Source organism: Musca autumnalis, unplaced genomic scaffold, assembly GCF_047663935.1.
Source record: "Musca autumnalis isolate F117 unplaced genomic scaffold, ASM4766393v1 scaffold_3, whole genome shotgun sequence".
Classification (NCBI taxonomy): Eukaryota; Metazoa; Arthropoda; class Insecta; order Diptera; family Muscidae; genus Musca; species Musca autumnalis.
Genome location: NW_027411866.1, coordinates 251,520,558 through 251,542,411, shown reverse-complemented (window position 1 = coordinate 251,542,411; position 21,854 = coordinate 251,520,558). Strand labels below are relative to the sequence as shown.

The 21,854-nt window shown below is 36.2% G+C and overlaps 1 long non-coding RNA gene across 2 annotated transcripts in view; it reads right to left on the bottom strand.

The window, feature by feature from the left end:
- The window catches only part of LOC141397384 (uncharacterized), a 194,969-nt gene that overhangs the window by 87,128 nt on the left and 85,987 nt on the right, over positions 1–21,854 (bottom strand). For both annotated transcript variants that reach the window (XR_012411389.1, XR_012411390.1), the window contains exon 2: positions 20,320–20,349. This is a non-coding gene — a long non-coding RNA (uncharacterized lncRNA). The remainder of the gene's footprint in view (positions 1–20,319; positions 20,350–21,854) is intronic.

Sequence of the window (21,854 nt, the reverse complement as noted above, 5' to 3'; positions counted from 1 at the left end):
TTAGGTTTCAGATATGGAAGTAGTTTTGGAATCATACCTTTGTGTGTAGGATAAAGATGTGTGTGGGTGAATGGATATCGCTGGAGTCATGACATTTGGAACTAAAATTAGCAGAAATATGGATGTATTTTAGAAATTTGTTATTATGCGTACGAAAATTACTACATGGTAATAAATTTGGTACAATCTAGAACTGGATGAATTGAAATTTGGAATAAAGATTACCGTTGGAGTAAATGTTTGAGATATTGTGGTAATTTAGGAAGTCGTACTTTGTGTACTATATTTTAGAATTGGGTAAACGGGTGCCACAGTGGTGCAATGGTATGCACACCCGCCTTGCACACTGAAGTTCGTGGGTTCGATTCCACGGCCAAGCAACATCAAATTTCAACGGTGCAAAATACCCCGCAGTAATGTTGGCGACATCATCATCATACTTCAGTCATGTAAAACTTCTCTACAAGTGGTGTCTTAGAACACGCCGTTCGGACTCGGCAATAACCTATGGGGTCTACAGGTTATTGCCGAGTCCGAACGGCGTGTTCTAGACACCACTTGTAGAGAAGTTTTACATGACTGAAGTATGATGATGATGTCGCCAACATTACTGCGGGGTATTTTGCACCGTTGAAAATTTGATGTTGCTTGGCCGTGGAATCGAACCCACGAATCGTTGAGCTAATATTAATCGAGGCGCACTCATTGATATGAGGGAAGTCTCCATTATCCCTTCTGTGATGTCTGTGGAATAATTATATAAAATATAAAATATATATAAACGGGAATGCTGAAATTTGGAACTAAGAGCAGGGTTGATATATGAAAGTTGTTTCGGAAATTCGTACGAAAAGTGTTAAATGGTACTCTTGGTACCATAAGTATACGGAAAGTACTAAATGGTAGTCAATTTGATATTGGATGTTAGGGATAGAGCTGGAGTGTCGCGTTGGTATATGGATGCCGTTTAGGAAATATATAAGTACGATAAATGTACGAAAAGTACTAAATCGTTCTAAATTTGGAATTTGGTGCACGGCAGCCCCGGATCTTAAAAAAGTGCTATTAGAGTCTCAACGTTGGTGTGTGGAGTTTCAGCCAACCCCTTTACTGTTGGATTGTAGGATTGAGATATGTGGGTTAGAGTTGGGCGATTTGAACACCATCACGGGCGCCTGGAGATTCTGATTTTTGGGATTGTACTGAGCAAAAAAGTCAACTAGACCATATGTCTACGGTGAAAATCGAGCCCCGGATTTTGACTTGAAGTTTTTTTTCAAGGATTTTTGGATATTTTGGCATATAACAACCAAACCACTGAGATTTTCCATCCAACACAAAGACAACAATTGTAGCCAAGACAATAATAAAAAACTCTCTAGTACATCGCAAAAGCATTGGAACGCTCCTTCAGGTAGTTATGGCATCGAGAAGGTGCACATTTTTCGGAAAATATCGATAAACGACACTGTGCTACAAAATGGAACTCAAAGTCAGTGGGTGGACAATTTCTTTTGGAGATGAAAGCCCTTGGTGAGTGTACTGAGAACCCAAAAGGAAATTTTCACCATAGGTCACGTTTCCGAGATATTGCGTGATTAATGGTTTATTTTGGCCCCTTAATTTGTTGTAAAATAGCTTTATATCTCTCTAAAGCGTTATTGTAGCTTCATTTTGACATTACATGTCTTCAGTCAAATCGAATGGTGAATCTTTTTGTAGAATATTTCATCCCTCTAACTCAATTCCTTTCATGTCCTTTTCGTCCTTTATTTTTGAACCGTAGTAAAAGTACCACAAGGCGAGATTTTACAGCATCCAAATACTCTACAAAAATGTTGTTCAGAAGATTTTAGGTACGTTTCTCATTGATGACCAATCGATATTACCCCGTTTTCATGGTCCTTTTTGAAATTTTACCGGTTTTTGTTCAGAAAACTATGTTTTGTTTTTATGTATATTCGTTATTGGTCTGCGGTGCTTCTGAAATACTTACCATAAATAGATCTTGTAATGACGAACACGTTAATAACAAATTTTATTGGAGGACAGATCCGGTTATCTAAATTTTTGAACCGGATATTCTGATATTATAACCGATTTTGGAACCGGTTTTAAGTTACAGATTATGTATATCATTAGAAAGCCAATAAAATGGTAAATTAAATGACAGCAAGTAGCTGATTATAACTTTTTTGGTTACGAAGCTAGAACAAAAAACCGCGTTCTTAAACCGATTTTGATGTAAAATATCACTGGGTTCTTTTTGGCGATGAAATGATATACATATTCTAATGATATACATTTGGGTTCTCAGTACACTCACCAAGGGTTTTCATCTCCAAAAGAAATTTTCCACCCACTGACTTTGAGTTCCATTTTGTAGCACAGTGTCGTTTATCGATATTTTCCGAAAAATGTGCACCTTCTCGAGGCCATAACTACCTGAAGGAGCATTCCAATGCTTTTGCGATGTACTAAAGAGTTCTTTATTATTGTCTTGGCTACAATTGTTGTCTTTGTGTTGGATCGAAAATCTCAATGGTTTGATTGTTATATGCCAAATTATCCAAAAATCCTTGAAAAAAAACTTCAAGTCAAAATCCGGGGGCTCGATTTTCACTGTAGGACATATGGTCTAGTTGACTTTTTTGCTCAGTACAATCCCAAAAATCAGAATCCCCAGGCGCTCGATAACACTTTTTTCCTTCCATACAAATCGCCCCGGCCCAATGTGGGTAGTTTTGCAAATTCTTATTTATGAGTACGAAAAGTACTAAATGGTACTAAATTTGGTACAGTGTGGATTTGGGTGAACGGATTGAGCTGGAATCCTGAAATGGGGAATAAGGATTACTGTTGGGGTGTAGGTATGAGATATGGAGGTAGTTTTGGAAATTCGTAGTTATGTGTACGAAAAGTATAAAATGGTACTAAATTTGGTCTTTAGTGTATTTTTTAGAAGAATGTTTTACCTTCTGAGGATAGAAATGCCTTAATTAAAATGCCTCAAAAATGTGGCTCGCCGTTGATGTGTGGATGAGATAAGACTGATTTTTTTTCTTTTTTTTGAAAATCGAACTAGTACTTAAAAAAGTAAGAAAGTATTAGTCAGCTGTGCTGACGCAGATATACCCTCAGCCTGTGATCAAACACTGAAGCAAAATATATTGATTTTGTATCACGAGTTTGCTTCCAAATACGTGGAATATGTAGGTACCATAATGTGAAGTGTGCATATCCCAAATTGTTGACATATACCAAAAAGGGTCTGTGGAAGCACCCAGAAACGAAGAAATTAAAAGAGATTAGGGTTTTCTTACACACTAGCCATTGTGCAAATTATCTCAGGAAGTATGGATTTACTCTGGAAAAAATGTTCAAATATGCACATATATCCGAGACGAGTCCTCAAACTGCACTTTTGCCCAAATTTTGTGTGGGAGGTACCAGTAGGACGGGACCGTTATATTCCATATTCCGATCTGATACATGGCTGGCTGAAATAATACTATGTTTGGACCAATCAGAAACTCCCTGCGACAATTTTAGTTGGTGCCATCATGGTTTCTTGGAGCTTTCTGGCTATTATCTCAGGAAGTATGGACTTGGGGCCGCAAGAACAACCTGCTGAAAAAAATGCATAACGATCCGAGAGGAGGTCTTAAACTGCACTTTTCCCAAGTTTTGTGTTGGATATACCCGAAAGAGTGGACCGATATAGTCCATATTCGAACCTGATCTATATATGGAAGGAATAATACGATGTGCAATGTTTAGACCAAATCGATGACTCCTTTCGACAGTTATCGTTCACAACATTTTACAGAAAAATGTTAATCATTCGTGGGGAGGTACCCGAGGGAGTGGACTGATATGGCCCATCTTCAAACTTAAACTGTTTGAGCAAAATATATGAGAGTTATCGTACACACTAGCCAGACGGACGTATATGACTAAATCGACTCGAAATTGTCTGAAACTAATTTCGTCAAACGATGCTTCGGTTTTACAACGATTATTTCGATTAGGCACATTTTTTGTCGTATCAAAGTGTATACACCCTTATAAGCATAAAGGCTGAGGGTAAATATTAATTAAATTTGGTATTAGTACAATAACATTTTCAATGTTCACCATTTCCATATTAAATATTGTTTATTTATTTTTTAAATCCTTTTCGCATACGAAGTAGTGGGCACTTTGCTTGTAAATAAATAAAAATGCACCTGTGCCGAAAACACTTATATTGTGTATTGTAAATGTTGACAAGCTGAGCAGGATAAATACGTATTGCTTCATTGTAATAAATTCGGCCGAAAAAGTGTGGCAAAGATTAGCCACAGATAATGAAGGGCCAAACATAAGCGAAATACATAGATCTATTTCAAACTGTGACAACAATCAATGGCTTAACAAGTAAAAAAGTATCAGTCGGCTTTGCCGACAGAGATATACCCTCAGCCTGTGTATATTGAAACAATTTTTTTCCCCAAAACGCATGTATTTAGGGAGTTTTAAGAATTTTGGGCGTTTGAACTGACAAAAATGTTGATTAGGATTTAATATCAAAAGTTTTGCGGAGGAGATACTAAAAAGAATGGATCTCCAGCCACTATATATGGTACCATAGGGGTTTTTTAGAACTTCAGGGATGTTTGCTCAAGAAGTATGAACTTGCCCCTGAAACAACTTTTACCATCGCAATTGAGGCAGCGAATGCAAGTTGCTTCAACAAAAATCAAAGTGATTCGAAAGCAGGTCTTAAAGTGAACATGTATCCGAAATTTTGAGTGGGAGGTACCGGATGGAGTGGACAAATATAGTCCATATTTGAACCTGATCTATATCTGGTAGATATATTACGATGTGTAAAGTATGGACCAATTCGGCCACTCTCTTCAAGAGTTATCGTACGCACAATTTTTCCGAACATTTTTGAACTTTTGTGGGGGAGGTACCTGAAGGAGTGGACCGATATGGTTTATCTTCGAACTTAAACTATGTTTGGACAAAAATATTACTAAGGCCAAACTTTGGACCGAATCGGCAGACCTGTTCGAGAGTTATTTTGCCCTCCAACCTCCTCACACGGTGTCATAGGGGTTTTTTGCAACTTTCAGGCTATTTTCTCAGGAAGTATGGACTTGCCCCTGATGAAACTTATACCGTCGTATGGAGGGCAGTGAATACAAGTTGCTAAAGCAAAAATCAAAGCTATTCGAGAGATGTTCCCTAAACTGAACTTTTCCAAAATTTTGTGTGGGAGGTACCCGACGGAGTGGACCGATTGAGTCCATATTAAAACCTGATCTTAGTCTGGTACACGCTCCACAATGGGCAAAGTATGGACCAAATCGGTTACACCCTTCAAGAGTTATCGTGCGTACAAATTTTCCAAACATTTTCGAACTTTTGTGGGGGAGGTACCGGAAGGAGTGGACCGATATAGCTCACCTTCGAACTTAAACTAAGTTTGGACAAAGTATTACGAAAGCCAAAATTTGAACCGAATCGGTTCATCCCTTCGAGAGTTATCGTGCGCTCCAGCCAGCCAGACGGACGGACATTGCTCAATCGACTCCAAATTGTCTGAAACACATTTCGTCCAAACATACTTGGGGTCTAAAACCATTATTTCGATGAGGCACATTTTGCCCGTATGAAAGTGTATATACCCTTCATAGCCTAAAGGCTGAGGGTATAAAAACCTGAATTATTTTGCTGAATTCTAAGCATGTTATAAGCGAGTCTAGCATCAGACCACATTGTGGTTTAGTGTACTTGTATTTTTCAAAGTTTCCTTTCCGTTATTTTTAACTTTGTATAATTTTTCATATGGGTGAAAGTGAAATTGAACTTTAACCCAAAGACAACGAATGGCAGACTGTTTGTGTAGCTTTAAAACATGCAATCACCCCAATCACACTGTATCATCGAAATACCACGTCGTTGGTTATGAACTTTCACATCTTTCTGTTGGAATGTTACAGTAAACACAATCATAATAACGTAAGTTGAAGAAACACAGTTAAAGGGGATTTCTGTTAAATTATTCCCAAACATTCAACTACGTAGAGGGGAAAAGTGAAAATGGTGAAATGAACGGTTGGGTGTCCTAAAGACAATAATGATGTCATGAGATTTTTATTTCGTGTACTCTTTGGATGCTGTACGTAGGTGTGCACATGTTATGAAGAGAGAAGAATACCGTCATTGATATCCTGCAAGTTAACTGAACCATGGTCGATATTTTTTTATTGCTTTTTAACTCATATTCGTTTTTTATAGGTGTGTATTTTGTGTTTCCTGAAGGTAGGAATGTTAGTTTTAACTTTCCGTATCCCGTTTATTTCTTGATGTGATAACGAATTACCTTCACTTGACATCATGTGTGTTTGAAGAAATTTGACATGTGGGTGTGAGGTGTTGTGGTTATGCTTGTTGTTAAATTTTTTATTTATTTTTTTAATTTAATATTTCCCGTTATGCTTTTGACATGCCAGAAAGATAACATGTTTTATTTTACGTTTATAAGATATAAATGTATCTGATGTCTTCTTTAAAATACACCACATGTCTACACCAACAATTCTTTATCATATATTACTTTTTTAATTCTTAATCACAATCTTAATTGGCATACCTTTCCACGTGTTTTCCATTTAAAACACAAACTTTGATTATGTTCTTCTTTTGATTGAGTCTTATAAAATGTTACAATATAATATGCGAGATATTTGACAACCCGGTATGTTAACAATGAAGGCTTTCCTGGTTGAAATTTTCTTTTTTAAGTGTTAAGAATCTAAATCTGCCATTGGGCTCATAGTGCACCGGTAGATTTAGAAACGACTTTGAAAACTAATTTTGTTTTACAGTATTGAGTAAAGTTGTATACATGCTAGTATAAGAAATCCTTCCCAAACGGTTTAGAGCCCTTTTGCTACATTTTTTATGCATCTTTATTTCAGTATATATTAACTAATCTCGCGAAGCTTTTGGCTGCAATGACCGTAATACCGTAAGAGCTCATCATAACGTAGACAAACTTTTGATTGATATCGGAGGACATTTTGATCGTCTTTAATATTCATATTTATCTTCTTAGAATTTTTCCACATTTTTCAAACAACAAAATATATTTCTAAAAAAGGTGACCGTCACTTTGCTTTTGAAGGTTTTAATGAGTTATCATGACATACTGTACGTAAAAGTTCCAAAAAAATATTGTATTCGTCTATAACGAGAAATTAATTAAAAAATTAATAAAAAATGACCTTCGCCTAATAAGCAAAATTTTCAAATAAAAATAAAAATCAGCTTGAGCCAGGCTGGGGTTCGAACCCACGTCCTTGAAAAACACATGGAAAAAGTGTGGTCACGGCGTGTTTTGTAGTGTTCAGAACCAAACTCATAACTTTCAAAGCTACGCTAAGCGTTTGTCATGAAAGCCACACAAAGATTTGAACAAACAATTCAACTTTGTAAAAAAAAAAACAAATTGCATTTGAAAGAGGGAAAAAGTTAGATGATAGCGAAGCCGCCCCACAATCGATGTGTCTGAGGAGCCTTCCTAAACCAAAGGCGAAACATGTCATGTCACACAGTGGTGGTTGTGTGGGTTCGTATCGTCGGCTTTCCTTTTTCAAAAAGCATCTTGGTCAGTAAGCTGGTCTCTAACGTGAAATTAATTAAAAAAATTATTTTATTTCTTTTCTATCGAAAAGGTTTTATTAAAGACTAGGTATAAAACAAAATGCAAGAAAAAAATCATATTAAACTCTGATTTACACAATGTATGCAAGTGCAATGTAGGTATCAGCAGTGAATACTTATCGTTGTTTGCTTGTGAGAATCCAAAAATTTAAGAACGAGTTCTGAGTACAAAACATATTATGAAACCCAAATTCTCCTTACAAAATTAAACAACTCATTCCAATATTCCACCAAAAAACATATGAGCCAATATACACTGAGACCTGAATAGACAAAAAGCACACATATTAAATGAATTCACTTATAATTTCTAATGTTTATCTACAAACATTGCTGTGTATAAACAGACACAGTGTAACCGGATCAGTGCAGGTACATTTGAGCGACGTCGTGGGCACCAACAAATACCTTACGGCAGAGCTTAAGCTGTGGTTTTTGCTGTGCTCATATTGTAAGAAAAATGTTAAAGAGGACTGGAATATTAGAATAATGATGAGTGGAGCAATTATTAATCTCATAATTTGAATCTCTCTCAAGCAATTATTGGAATCTCAATGTGCAAATTCTTCACATGTTATGAAAGTAAATATGTAATGCAAAACATAGAAAGTAGAATAATATGCTTACTAGACAGTGGCTCATAAAACATTTTTATAAACATGAACTATTAATATGGTATTAATTAGTATCATAATATTTCAAAGAAATTATAGTTAGTTGGTGAAAGAATAATTTTCGCCAACACAAAAAAATTTAGAATTTGCAACAAATTTATAAAAGAATATTTTACGATTTTGCCATAAAAAATGTGACATTAATATCTTGTTTAAATAAAAACTGCAATGTGCAATCAAATTATGTGTTTATGAAAAAATAATTCAATTTGTATGTGTCATGGCTCGTTAAATTTTAAATTGCTCCAACAGCAGGATGCTGTTGTGTTTGCAGAATATAGCTAAAGTAGAATAAGAAGAAGAAAGTTTTAGCTTTTAAAATATGACAAATTTACTCTTGGCTTTATTGCATGCAATTTGTCCCATGTCAAAAAGATGGATAATTTAAATAATTTGCCATAAGCTTAAAAGAAAAGTGTTCCAAATTCCAGCTGTCAACCCAGCTGTTGAAATTGTTGGTCTCACTTAACATAGCCACCAATATAAACCTCAACCAAACACCACAAATATCCAACGGATGGAAAGAAGATAAACGTTGAAACCAACAAATATGTGACCCCAACTTTTGCAAGTCATTAGCAGCTGATCAATTTGATTTACATTTGGTTTGTTTGTTTGTAAGTTCGTCCGTCAAACTTTTGCTGAGTATGTTCAAAAGGAAAACAGCTACAGATGGATAAATAAGTTTTGCACTGTTCGTGTTTGTAAATGGCTGCTACTGAATATGGTTTAAAAATAGACGAATTTATGATCTTCTAGGGAGGGACCTTGTGGTCTCCTTACTAAAATATTACCCTATGATCTTCTTGGTGTCTTGTATAAGAAGGTATGTAATAATACATTTATGAAGACATCAACTTGAGGTCTTGGATAAGCTGACTTGTAATATTCTACAAGAAGACCTGGTAATATTATAAGGAAGATCTTCTATGAAAATGCCTTGTGGACTTCTATTAGAAGAATTTGTGGTCCTCTGTAGGAAGACTTTGTGGTCTTCCATAAGAATTCTTTGGGGTCTTCTAGAGGAAGACTTTGTAGTCGTCTATAAGAATACTTTGGGGTCTATAAGAAGACAGTATGATCTTCTATAAGGAGATCTTCTGTCTTCTATAAGAAGACGGTATGGTAATTGTGACTTTCCATACGAAGATCTTACAATATTCTATTCGAAGACCTTGTGTTCTTCTATAAGAATAGCGTGTAATCTTCTATAAGAAGATCTTCTATATGAACAACTCGCGTTCTTATATAAGAATAGTCTTCTATAAGATACTTTGTGATCTTCAAAAGAAGAATTAATTATTTTCTATAAAAAGTCGTCAAGGACTTCTATAAGAATACCTGAGTAGTTTTCTAACAAAAAACTTGTCTGGATCAGAATAAGATGACCTGAGTCGTCTTCTATAAGAAAATCTGTCTGGCCTTCTATAAGCAGACCTAATAGGTGATCTATAAGATGATCTGAAAAATCTTCTATAAGAAGACCTATGTTTTTTATATGGAGGCCTGAGTGGTATTCTTTAAGATGACCTGAGTGATCTTCTATAAGATTACCTGACTGGTCTTCTATAATAAGACCGGAGTGTTTTTCTATAGGATGGCCCGAGTGGTATTCTATAAGAAGACTTGATTGGTCTTCTATGGGAAGACATGTGTGGTCTTCTTTAAGAATACCTTATTTGTTTTCTGTAAGTTGGGCTGAAGAAGACCTATGAGGGTTTCTATATGTAGACCTGAGTGGTTTTCTATAAGATGACCTGAGTGATCTTCTATAAGAAGAAGTTGACTTTCTACAGGAAGATCTTATGGTATTCTCTAAGAAACCCTTGGTCTTCTGTAAGAAGAATTGAAAGTCTTCTACGAGAACCTTTTTTATCATCTAAAAGGATAAATAAAGAAGACCTTGTGATTTGTTATATGAAGACCTTGTGTTCTTCTATTGGAAGACATATGATCGTCTATAATAATATCTTGTGGTCTTCTGCGAAGAGATCTTGCGGTCATCTACGTCTTCTATAGGAAGTCACTGTGGTCTTCTAAAAGGTCATGTTGGGATTTCCGTGAGTAGATTTTTGTCTTCTAAATAAAGTCCTAATATCATTTTATAAGAGGACGTTGTGTAACGCGATGTTGTCATAGACTGGTGTTGGTGTTGTCATAGGGCCCACTAAACCTTATCTTACCTCGATTATCCACGTCGAAAGTTGTGAAAAACAAGTAAAAACGTGTCAGTCGGCTTTGCCGACAGATATATACCCTCAGCCAGATCGAATGTATTTAAGGTGTCTTCAGAATTTTGTGGCCATTTTTGGACATTTAAACTTGCCGACAAAAATGGGGAATAGGAATTAACTGCACTAAGACACAAATTTTGAACTTTTGCAGGGCAGGTACCCTTAGAGAGGACCGATATGGGCCATTTTAGAAGTTAAACTAATTTTTGATAAAATATTAGGAGATCCAAAGTTTGAACCAAATTGGTTGCCCCATTCAAGTGGTATCGTCCTAGCATTTTAGTGACATTTTTTAAATATTGGAGAGAAGTACCGAAAGTTGTGGACCGGTATTGCCCATGAAACTATAGTCCATATTGGAACCTCATCTAAGTCTGACAGAAATTTCACGATGTGCAAAGTATGGACCAAATCGTTTACTGTCTTCAAGAGTTATAATGCCCACAAATTTTCCGAACATTTTGGAACTTTTGTAGGGGAGGTACCGGAAGGAGTGGACCGATATAGCTCATCTTCGAACTTAAACTAAGTTTGGACAAAATATTACGAAAGCCAAAATTTGAACCTTATCGGTTCATCCGTTCGAGAGTTATCGTGCGCACCAGCCAGCCAGACAGACGGACAAACGGACGAACAGACGGACGGACATTGCTAAATCAACTCCAAATTGTCTGAAACACATTTCGTCCAAACATTCTTAGGGTCTAAAACCATTATTTCGATGAGGCACATTTTGCCGGTATGAAAGTGTGTATACCCTTTCTAGCCTAAAGGCTGAGGGTATAATTATCGGACGAAAATGTTAGCAAATAAATTCCATTTTTACAGTATTTTATTTAACTTGCTTTGGTCCGTTTAGTCAAAATCTGGTAACTCATTTTTAACACAGTTGCAGTTGACCAATCGAACTGAAACTTTGTACATTTTTCAGATTTGGATGACAAGACATGAATATGGGCCCCCATATAGCGGTACCACCCGATTTCATGTATTTCTTTATTATACCTTCAGCCTTTAGGCTAAAGAGGGTATTTACACTTTGATACGACCAAAAATGTGCCTCATCGAAATAATGGTTTTAGACCCCAAGTATGTTTGTACGATATCCGTTTCAGACAATTTTGAGTAGATCTAGCAATGTCCATCCACTGTCTGTCTGTCCGTCTGTCTGTCTGTCTGGCTGGTGCGCACGATAACTCTCGAACGGATCAATCGATTCGGTTAAAATTTTGGGTATCGAATTATTTTGTCCAGATTCGATTTAAGTTCGAAGATGGGCCATATAGGTCCACTCCTTCAGGTACCTCCCCCACAAATGTTCAAAAATTGTCGCAAAACTTGTGCGCACGATAACTCTTGTATGGAATAACCGATTTGGTCCATACTTTGCACATCGTGTAATTTCTACCAAACTTAGATGAGGTTTCAATATGGACTTAATCGGTCCACTCCTTCAGGTACCTCCCACACAAAATTTCGGAAAAGTTCAGTTTAGGACCTGGTCTCGAATCGCCTTGATTTTTGTTTACGCAAGTTGTATTCGCTGTCCTCTATACGACGCTGTAAGTTTTATTAGGGGCAAGTCCATACTTCCTGAGGAAATATCCTGAAAGTTACAAAAAGCCCTATGACACCATGTGTAATGGTTGGAGCGCAAGATAACCCTTGAACGGATCTGCCGATTCGGTCCAAAATTTGGCTTTCGTAATATTTTGTCCAAACTTAGTTCAAGTTCAAAGATGGATTATATCGGTCCACTCCTTCCGGTACCTCCCCCACAAAAGTTCGAAAATGTTCGGAAAATTTGTGCGTACGATAACTCTTGAAGGAAGTTACTGATTTGGTCATTACTTTGCACATTATGAAATTTCTACCAGACTTAGATGAGGTTCCAATATGGACTCAATCGGTAAACTCCTTCGAGTACCTCCCACATAAAATTTCGGAAAAGTTCAGTTTAGGGCCTGCTCACGAATCGCCTTGGTTTTTGTTGTAACATCTTGTATTCACTGTCCCCTATACGAAGGTACAAGTTTCCTCAGGGGCAAGTCCATACTTCCTGAAAAAATAGCCTGAAAGTTGAAAAACAAACACTATGACACCATGTTTATAGGTGGAAGCGCAAGATAATTCTCGAATGGAAATGCCGATTCCGGCCAAAATTTGTCGTTCGTAATATTGTTTCCAAACTTAGTTTAAGTTCGTAGATAAGCCATATCGGTCCACTCCTTCAGGTACCTACCCCACAAAAGTTCAAAAATATTCGGAAAACTTGTGCGCACGATAACTCTTGATGGGAGAGACCGATTTGGTCCATACTTTACACATTCTCATAATATCTACCAGATATAGATCAGGTTCGAATATGGACTATATTTGTCCACTCCATCCCGTACCTCCCACATAAAATTTTGGATAATTTCCTTTAAGACTTGCTATTGAATCACTTTGATTTTTGTTGAAGCAACTTACATCTGCCTTAATTACGATGGTAAAAATTGTTTCAGGGCAAGTCCATACTTCTTGAGAAAACAGCCCGAAGGGTGTAAAAAACCCCTATGGCACCCCCATGGTCTATGTCGGTCCATTCCTTTAAGTACCTTTTCCGCAAAAATTTTGAACTTTAATCCTAATCAACATTTTTGTCGGTTCATACGACCAAAATTTTGAAACCCCCTAACTACATATGTAAGTTTTTTGTGAAAAAAGTGTTTCAATTTGCCCATGCTGAGGGTATATCTCTGTCGGCAAAGCCGACTGATACTTTTTTACTTGTTTTATCTTCATTTTTGCCCGAATTAGCTGTCATTTGGGATTTCCAATGATACAGGCATTTCCCCACCAAGAATTGTGAACATAGGTCCAGGTTTTGGTATGGCCCTCATATAGTGGTACAGTGGAATAGTGGTACCATTCGATTTCAAGTGTTTTAAGGATTTTACCTTAATTTTGAGCCAGAATTGGCTGTAACTTGGCATTTGGAGTCCCAAATGGTACAGAAACTTCCCACCAAAAATTATGACATAAGTCCAGGTTTTGGTATAGCCTTTATATAACGGTACTACACGATTTCAGGCATTTTAAAGTTTTTATCTAAATTTTCGGCTTAAATTGACTATAATTATGCTCTCAGTGGTCAAAAAAATGTATTTACTAAAAAGTTAAAAATAAAATATACTTTAAAAAATTAAGTTTCAGTGTTTTATTTAGAAATGCACTTAAAACTAGGAAAAAATTTTTCGCTTAGCCTCAATAAATATATTCTTTCTCATGATGGAATCTCTCAAATAAAACGCTTGCATTTAAATTATAAATGGTGGCAGAATTAAACGACAAGCCTTTTATTTGAGAGATTCCATCATGAGAAAGAATATATTATTTGAGGCTAAGCGACAAATTATTTTCTAGTTTTAAGTGCATTTCTAAAACTAAATTTACCTTAAACTTAATTTTTTTAAATTATATTTTACTAGCGAAATGCCCGCTACTTCGTAAGCGGAAAAGGAATAATATTCAAATAAACAAAATTTAATATTGTGAACACTGAAAATTTTTATGTACTAATACCTATTTGAATTGATATTTAATTTCTTTCAAGTACTGTTCGTACACGTTTTCTTCGAATCTCAAAAAAAGGAACTCTACACTTAACAGCGGCCTACATTTTAAATTTCAGTCCATGTTTTATTAGAACGGTATGGGTATTTTGAAAATTTTATCCACATTTTCCAACCGAACTTCTCTACAAGTTTTGTCGTAAGGCACGCCGTTCGTTTCCTTTGTCCCGTCTGGGATGTTTGTGGAACAATTATTACATTACTTAGAAACCGAATTCGTGTTAATATAGAAACAATAGTACATTATTCATTACAATTTTAAGAATCCAGAACCTTAGCTCATATGTTACAGTTTTACTTGTTCACTCAATGCCAATGGTATTACATGTAGAAACCTTTCATACATTTAAAGGTGGATTTTAATAAACATTCTGATCCAATCTCAACAGTGATCCTCACAACAAATTTCGTTTACCGATTCACTCAATACCAGTGCTTCAATATTTAGTATTACTTAATACTTCTAGTACATTTATTGTACGACCACTTTTAACAATGAACCTGACAAATATATAATATACCATATCTCAACCCTACACATCAAGAGGGTCTATAATACCAAATTTCCGAATTCCATCTTTATTCATAATACCATTAATACTTTGAAAGTACGAATTTCAATAACTATCTCCAAGAGTAATTCCAAATTTCAGGATTGTACCCTATCCTTTGATCCAAAACTAAATTGTACCAAATTTAGTACCATTTAGTACTTTTCGTAACCATAGGTACGAACTTCCAAAACTATCTCAGTCCTACACCCCAACAGTAATCTAAATTTCAGGATTCCAGCTCTCTCCGTTCACCCAAATCCAAATTGAACCAAATTTTGTACCATTTAGTACTTTTCGTACCCATAAGTTAGAATTTCCAAAACTTCCTTAAACCTACACTCCAACGATAACATTAAGTCGAAATTTCTGGATTCCTGCTCAATCCATTCACCCAAATAGAAATTGTACCCAATTTAGTACCATTTAAAACATTCCGTACCCATAAATAAATAAACTACCTTAATCCTACACTCCATAGGTAATCTTAATTATAAATTTCAGGATTCCAGCTCTATCTGTTCACCCAAATCCAAAATGTACCAAACTTAGTACTTTCCGTACCCACAAGTACGAACTTCCGAAACTACCTCAATTCTACACGCCATAAATAATCTTAATTCCAAATTTCAGGATTCCAGCTCTATCGGTCCACCTAAATTTAAATTGTACCAAATTTAGTACCATTTAGTACTTTCCGTACCCATAGGTACGAATTTCCAAGACTAACTCAATCCTACAATCCAACAGTAATCTTAATTCCAAATTTCAGTTTTCCAGGTCTATCCAAATCCAAATTTCACCAAATATAATACCATTTAGTACTTTACATACCCATAAGTACGAATTCCCAAAACTACACTCAAAAAGTAATCTTAATTACAAATTTCAGCCTTCCAGCTCTATACAAATTTTCGTACACCTAATACGAATTTCCAAAACTACCTAAATCCTACACTAAATAAATTCAAAATTTCAGGATTCCAGCTCTATCCGTTCACCCAAATCCAATTTGTACCAAATTTAGTACCGTTTACTACTTTTCGTACCCATAAGTACGAATTTCTAAAACTAACTCAGTCCTTCACTCCATCAGTAATCTTAATTCCAAATTTCAGTTTTCCAGGTCTATCCAAATCCAAATTATACCAAATTTGGTACCATTAAGTACTTTTCGTACACATAAGTATGAATTTCGAAAACTATCCCCATATTTCACTTCGACTGTAATCTAAATTCGAAATTTCAGGTTTTTAGCTCTATCCGTTCACCCAAATCCAAATTGTACCAAATTTAGTACCATTTATTACTTCTCGTAAACATAAGTACAAACTTCCAAAATCATTTCCTTATATCAACACCACTTCCCAACCTTGATTCCCATACCAAATTTGAAGATTGTAGCTATATCCGCTCAAAATATACAATTGGTACCAAATTTAGTAACTTTCAGTACTTTTCGTACACTTATAGGTGGAATTTCCAAAAACCATACAAAAGGGTTCTTTCTATAACCCTCCATCAGTGACCCTCGTTCCAAATTTCAAATTCTAGCTCTTCCCGTTTGCCTAATACCATGGATACCATATTAGTACGAAATAAGTACGAAATTGCTGGGTTCCAGCTCTATCCATTCAACCAAATGCACATTGTACCAAATTTAGTACATAAGTACTAAAGCTACCCCATATATCAATCGTACACTGCAACAGTTATCCTTATTCGAAAATTCAAGTTTCCAGCCCTATCCGTTCACCCAAATCCAAGTTGTACAAAATTTAGTACCATTTATAACTTGTCGTACACATAAGTACAAATTTCGAAAACTACCCCCATACCGCAATCCTATACTCCGTTAGTAATCTTAATTCTAAATTTCAGGTTTCTAGCTCTATCCGTTCATCCAAATCCAAGTTGTACTAAATTTAGTACTTTTCGTACACATAAGTACAAATTTCCAAAACTACCCTACACCTCAATCCTATACTCCGTCAGTAATCTTAATTCCAAATTTCAGATTTCCAGCTCTATCCCTTCACCCAAATCCAAATTGTACTAAATTTAGTACCATTTAGTACTTTTCGTACACATGAGTACGAATTTCACAAACCATTTCCTTTTCTAAACACCACTTCCCAACCTTCATTTCCATACCAAATTCCAAGTTTTTAGCAAAACCCGTTCAAAATATACAATTGGTACCAAATTTAGTACTTCTCGTACACTTAGAGAGAATTTCCAAAAACCCTTTGGTACATCTTTCTAACTCTCCATCAGTTACCCTCATTCCAAATTTCAGAATTCTAGCTCTTCCCGTTTGCCTAATACAAAGGGTACCATATTTAGTACCTTTTAGTACTTTTCGTACCCTTCTAGGTCGAATTTCCAAAAACCCAACCTTATCTCACCCCTACACACCGACAGCAACCCACAGTCAAAATTTCAGCTTTCTAGCTTCAGCGGTTTCGTCTGGGCGATGATATACATGTCACTCACTCACTCACTCACTCAGTCATCGCTAAGCTCTTTTATATATATAGATTTGCAAAGTGATTTTTTCAAGTCACTGTAAACAACACAACATATGGTCGTATGTCAAACTGTCCTGAGTACGCTTAGTTTAAAAACTGTCAAACTTTCCAAAAAAAGTCAATAAGAATGATCGATTCGGTGATTCGTTCCTGTGTAGTAAATGATTTGAAGATGATCGGGAATGCTATGCTTTGTTGTTCGGTTGAATAGATATCCAATGTTCGTGCTGTGGGTATTCTGCCAGTTGGTGGTTCGGTGTTCGTGTTAAGGTTGAGGTTGATCGGGTAGTCGATCGCCACTCGACAATTCAATGATCGTGGCGAGGTGGGTCGGCCACTCGGGGATTCGGCGTTAGAGTCGATATGGTTGGGAAATTCGGGGATCGTGTTGAGGTTGTTCGGCAACGCAGCGATTCGGTGGTCGTGTTGAGGTGGTTCGTCCACTCAGCGATTCAGTGTTCGAATTGGTTGTCCGGGCACTTGGTTCTCATGTTGTAGATGTTCGGTCACTCAATTATTCAGTGTTCGTATTGGTTGTTCGGGCACTCGACTTTCGTGTTGTAGATGTTCGGTCACCCAATTATTCGGTGATTCGGTGCCCGCACTGTATGTTCGGTCACTTGGCGATTCGATGTTCGTAACGTGTTTCGGGCACTTAATTACTCAGCGTTGGGATCGGTTGTTCTGGTACTGGAGCTGGATTCTTGTTCAATGAAAATTTGAAATGAAAAATATTTTCTTTATAAAATGTTTCATTTGAAATTTGTTTCCTTTATAAACATTTTCATTTCAAATTTTCAAGACCAAACCTATAAATCTGCGTGTTGCGTGTGCGTTCAAAAATACAAAAATAAGCAGAGTTATAGGTTTGGCCTTCATAGAACAAGAATTAGGCCCCTGGCAGCTTGTGCTATCGTCGTTCTTTTGTACTAGTGCTATGCTAACCTGTAAAGTATACTACAATTACTGACTAGTGGAATAACAACCGAAGGAGGAGTATAAATTTATTACCCACCACAAATAAATGGGTGGCTTCCAAAAAGTAATTTCCAACATTCCCTACACTCCTGTGTCAGTTGGCGGATTATGAACAGTCAAGTGCAGTAGCAAGCCTACCATTCCCACAACAAATACATACCCAGCAAAATTTATTTGAAGTTGTTCCTTGTGAAGTAGTGATTGAATAGCTTTTTTTGAAGCAGTCCTCGCAGAGTCATGAAAAATGCAGTCCGTTCTTCACATTTCGACAATGTCCGATTTGAATACATTTCATAAATTTTTCACATTTTAGAAATTTCAAAATTTTGCAAAAAAAAAAACTTAAAAAGACAAAGAACCTAATTTGTTTCTTGTTAATTATAATGCAAACATATTGTTGCATCCATAAAGAGTAATTTGTATACAAAAAATAATAAAAGTGATTTCGAACTACATCTTTGTTTGTAGCCAAAGAAGTAGTTGAATCATATGTTGTTGTGGTTTATTCACTACAAAGAACTAATGCAAAATGTGTGCTTAAGAAGTAAATTAGACAGTATCCTCACTGCACCATGCCCTTGTAAAAATCATGACTTCTTTCACGTAAAAAGATGTAGTCCGGAATCACTTGCACTCATGATTTAACTACTTCTTTGGCTACAAACATTTTGCTGGGTAAGTGTATAGTCGTACGGAGTAATTGAGAATTACTCAACTGTTGTTATACTGGCTTTGCTGTTGTTGCTTTTATGTACGTGATCATTTTGTCACGTTACAGTTTTGGTATCCTAACTTGTCATCTTCTGTAAGAAGACTACATGGTGTGCTGTGAGAAAACCTCAGAGTTCTATTAGTATACCTTGTTATCTTCTATAAAGAAAACCGAGGTGTTCTTATAGGAGAAAAAAAGATAAAAAGTAAAAAGTCTTCTACAAGAAGGCGTTGGCCGACTATTGTAATAAATTTTATTCCGCTTAACAAAAAAAATCAAATTTATTATCTCAGTGACAATGTTCCCATTATCCCCAATCACACACCAATATGCGGACAAGTTTGGACATTTAAGAACTGATTAAAACAAATGTTTATTAAACGACGGACAAATGTTAAAGGGAATGAGTAAAACGTGAACATTCAACGTTTATCTGGCGTGCTTTGTAAAGCCATTGTGAGTCGAGGGTCTATCAAGGTGAAAAATGTACACAATTCTTAATAAGAAACTGTTATGTCCGTGTCCCGAGTTACAACATTATTTTCTCCCTTTTAATTCTCAAAGCTATACAACTTACTCTCGTATCCACATACTTTATATAAAAAACATTGTTACATACGAAACAACCACACCATGATGTATACAACAAGTGACGGCCACTGCTACTAGTCTGTCCTTGGGCAGTTAGTAAGCTTTTGGTTATATTGACACATTCCCTGCAACACTTGGGGTGGTACTGAACTGAGATTTAAATATGCAAGGACGCCATGTCCTGAGCTAAAGCTGAATTTTCATGTGGACAAGAAAAGTGCAATAAAATTGCCTCGGGGATAGTGATTTCAAAGAAGAGATAAAATTGCAGAAAGCAAAAAAGCGAAATCAGACAGTAATTTATTTAAATTTAACACTCGGTGCATTGCATGCTTCTATGCATGTGTTGGTTTCTGTTCAGTCAGTAGTTTCGCAACCAAATTTTATTTCTTACACTGCAATATAAATACCAAAAATATGGAAATTTCATGTTTTTCGTGTGGAAAATGTTGGGTGAAACCCCAATTCGTTTTTTGTTTCTCCTTTTGAGGCATGTTTTTCCTTAGTTAGTACATTTTTAAAGATCTCAAATTAATTTAAGAAATTATTTAATTTATTTAAATGTTCAAAAGTGGGTGTCAAATATTTAATGAAAGAAAGAAACCTAATTTATACGACTTGTATCACAAACGTCTAATATATATGTTTTGGTGTGATATTTCAAAGGTATTTAAAATTTCGCTGTACATTTAATTAATATGAAATCACATACCTTAACAAGATTAATGCACTAACCCCACACCTGAAAATAAATAAGAATTGACAAAACATACCCATTATTATATAACATACACAGTATATACATTATTATGCACTTTTTTATCATCGTAATTATCCATAAATTATTTAAATGTTTTCTTTTAATCAAACGATTTATATTATATTTTCATATGTACGTAAGTGTACCCGGATTTATTATTCATTGGCCAAAAAGTTAAGAATAATACAAAGAGTTACCAAACCATTGTCTGACACTTGTCTGGTACCACAATTTTTATTATACCCTCCACCATAGTATAAATGGTATTTGAAGTTATTTTTCTTTTTGCAACGTATTGAGGTAATCATTTGCGACCCTATTAAGTGTACATATTTTTGATCAATCACTCTAGCATCTGCAATAATCGAGTGTCTTCGTTCCATAGGCATGTCAAGGTCAAAGATGGGTTATATCGACCCACGTTTTGGTATAGCGTTATGATATATAGTTGTACCTTCCGATTTTCGGTGTTTTGGGGGTCTTATGTACAATTAATGAAAATAATGAAAACGCTAATACTTATCATTGGGTGACGTAGGGGATGGAAGATACCAAGGAACGGTCCTGACCGGTTTTAACATGACAAAGCCCAGGATTTATCTTAGTCCTCTCAAGTGGACACTGACCTCCCCGTGGTGTCACCTGGGGAACTGCCTTTAACACCCTTTAATGGTAGTGAACTAAAATGTGCCGCGCGTTGGGCGTCGGGTTAGTAACCCTCCCCTAGAAAAAAAAATCCTACTATGAAAAGACGAAGGAAAAGAAAAACAAACCCCTCTAAACTTGACGAACCCCGAAAACGTTTTAAGGACCATGATCTGCGAATCTGCACCAGGAATGTTCGCACTCTTTATAGAGAAGGTGCAGTCTTCGCATTGGGAGACGTACTTGAAAATTACAAGGCCGATATTACTGCCATACAGGAAATACGATGGAGTGGGAAAGGCGTCACAACAACACCTAAAAATGACGCACTGTATTATAGCTGCTATGGCGTAAAGCATGAGTTTGGTTGCGGATTCGTAGTTAGTCGGAGACAAAAACATCTGTTTTTCAGCTTCACCCCAGTGAATGAAAGACTTGCTGCAATTCGAATAAAAGCTAAATTCTTCAAAAATCAAGATGTACAGGAGTCAGAACGAAGTCCGAAAATTCTACCAAAGAGTGAAACATCAAACACAGGCACATCCTCCTGTAGAGACCAGCAAGGTAATCTGGTAACAGATACAGATAGCGTGTTTAGGATATGGAAGGAACATTTCTCCAATCTGCTGGTATCCAATTGTAGCGAAGACGATGAGACCACATATCCAATCCCAGAAGATGGTATAGAATGTATACCTCCCGGCCAATATGAGGTAAACAGCAATCAACCGGCTGAAGAATAATAAAGCAGCAGGAGCCGATGGCTTACCAGCCGAGCTGTTTAAAAACGGAGGCGACGCGCTGATAAGGTGTATGCACCATCTGGCTAGTTAGCACCATCT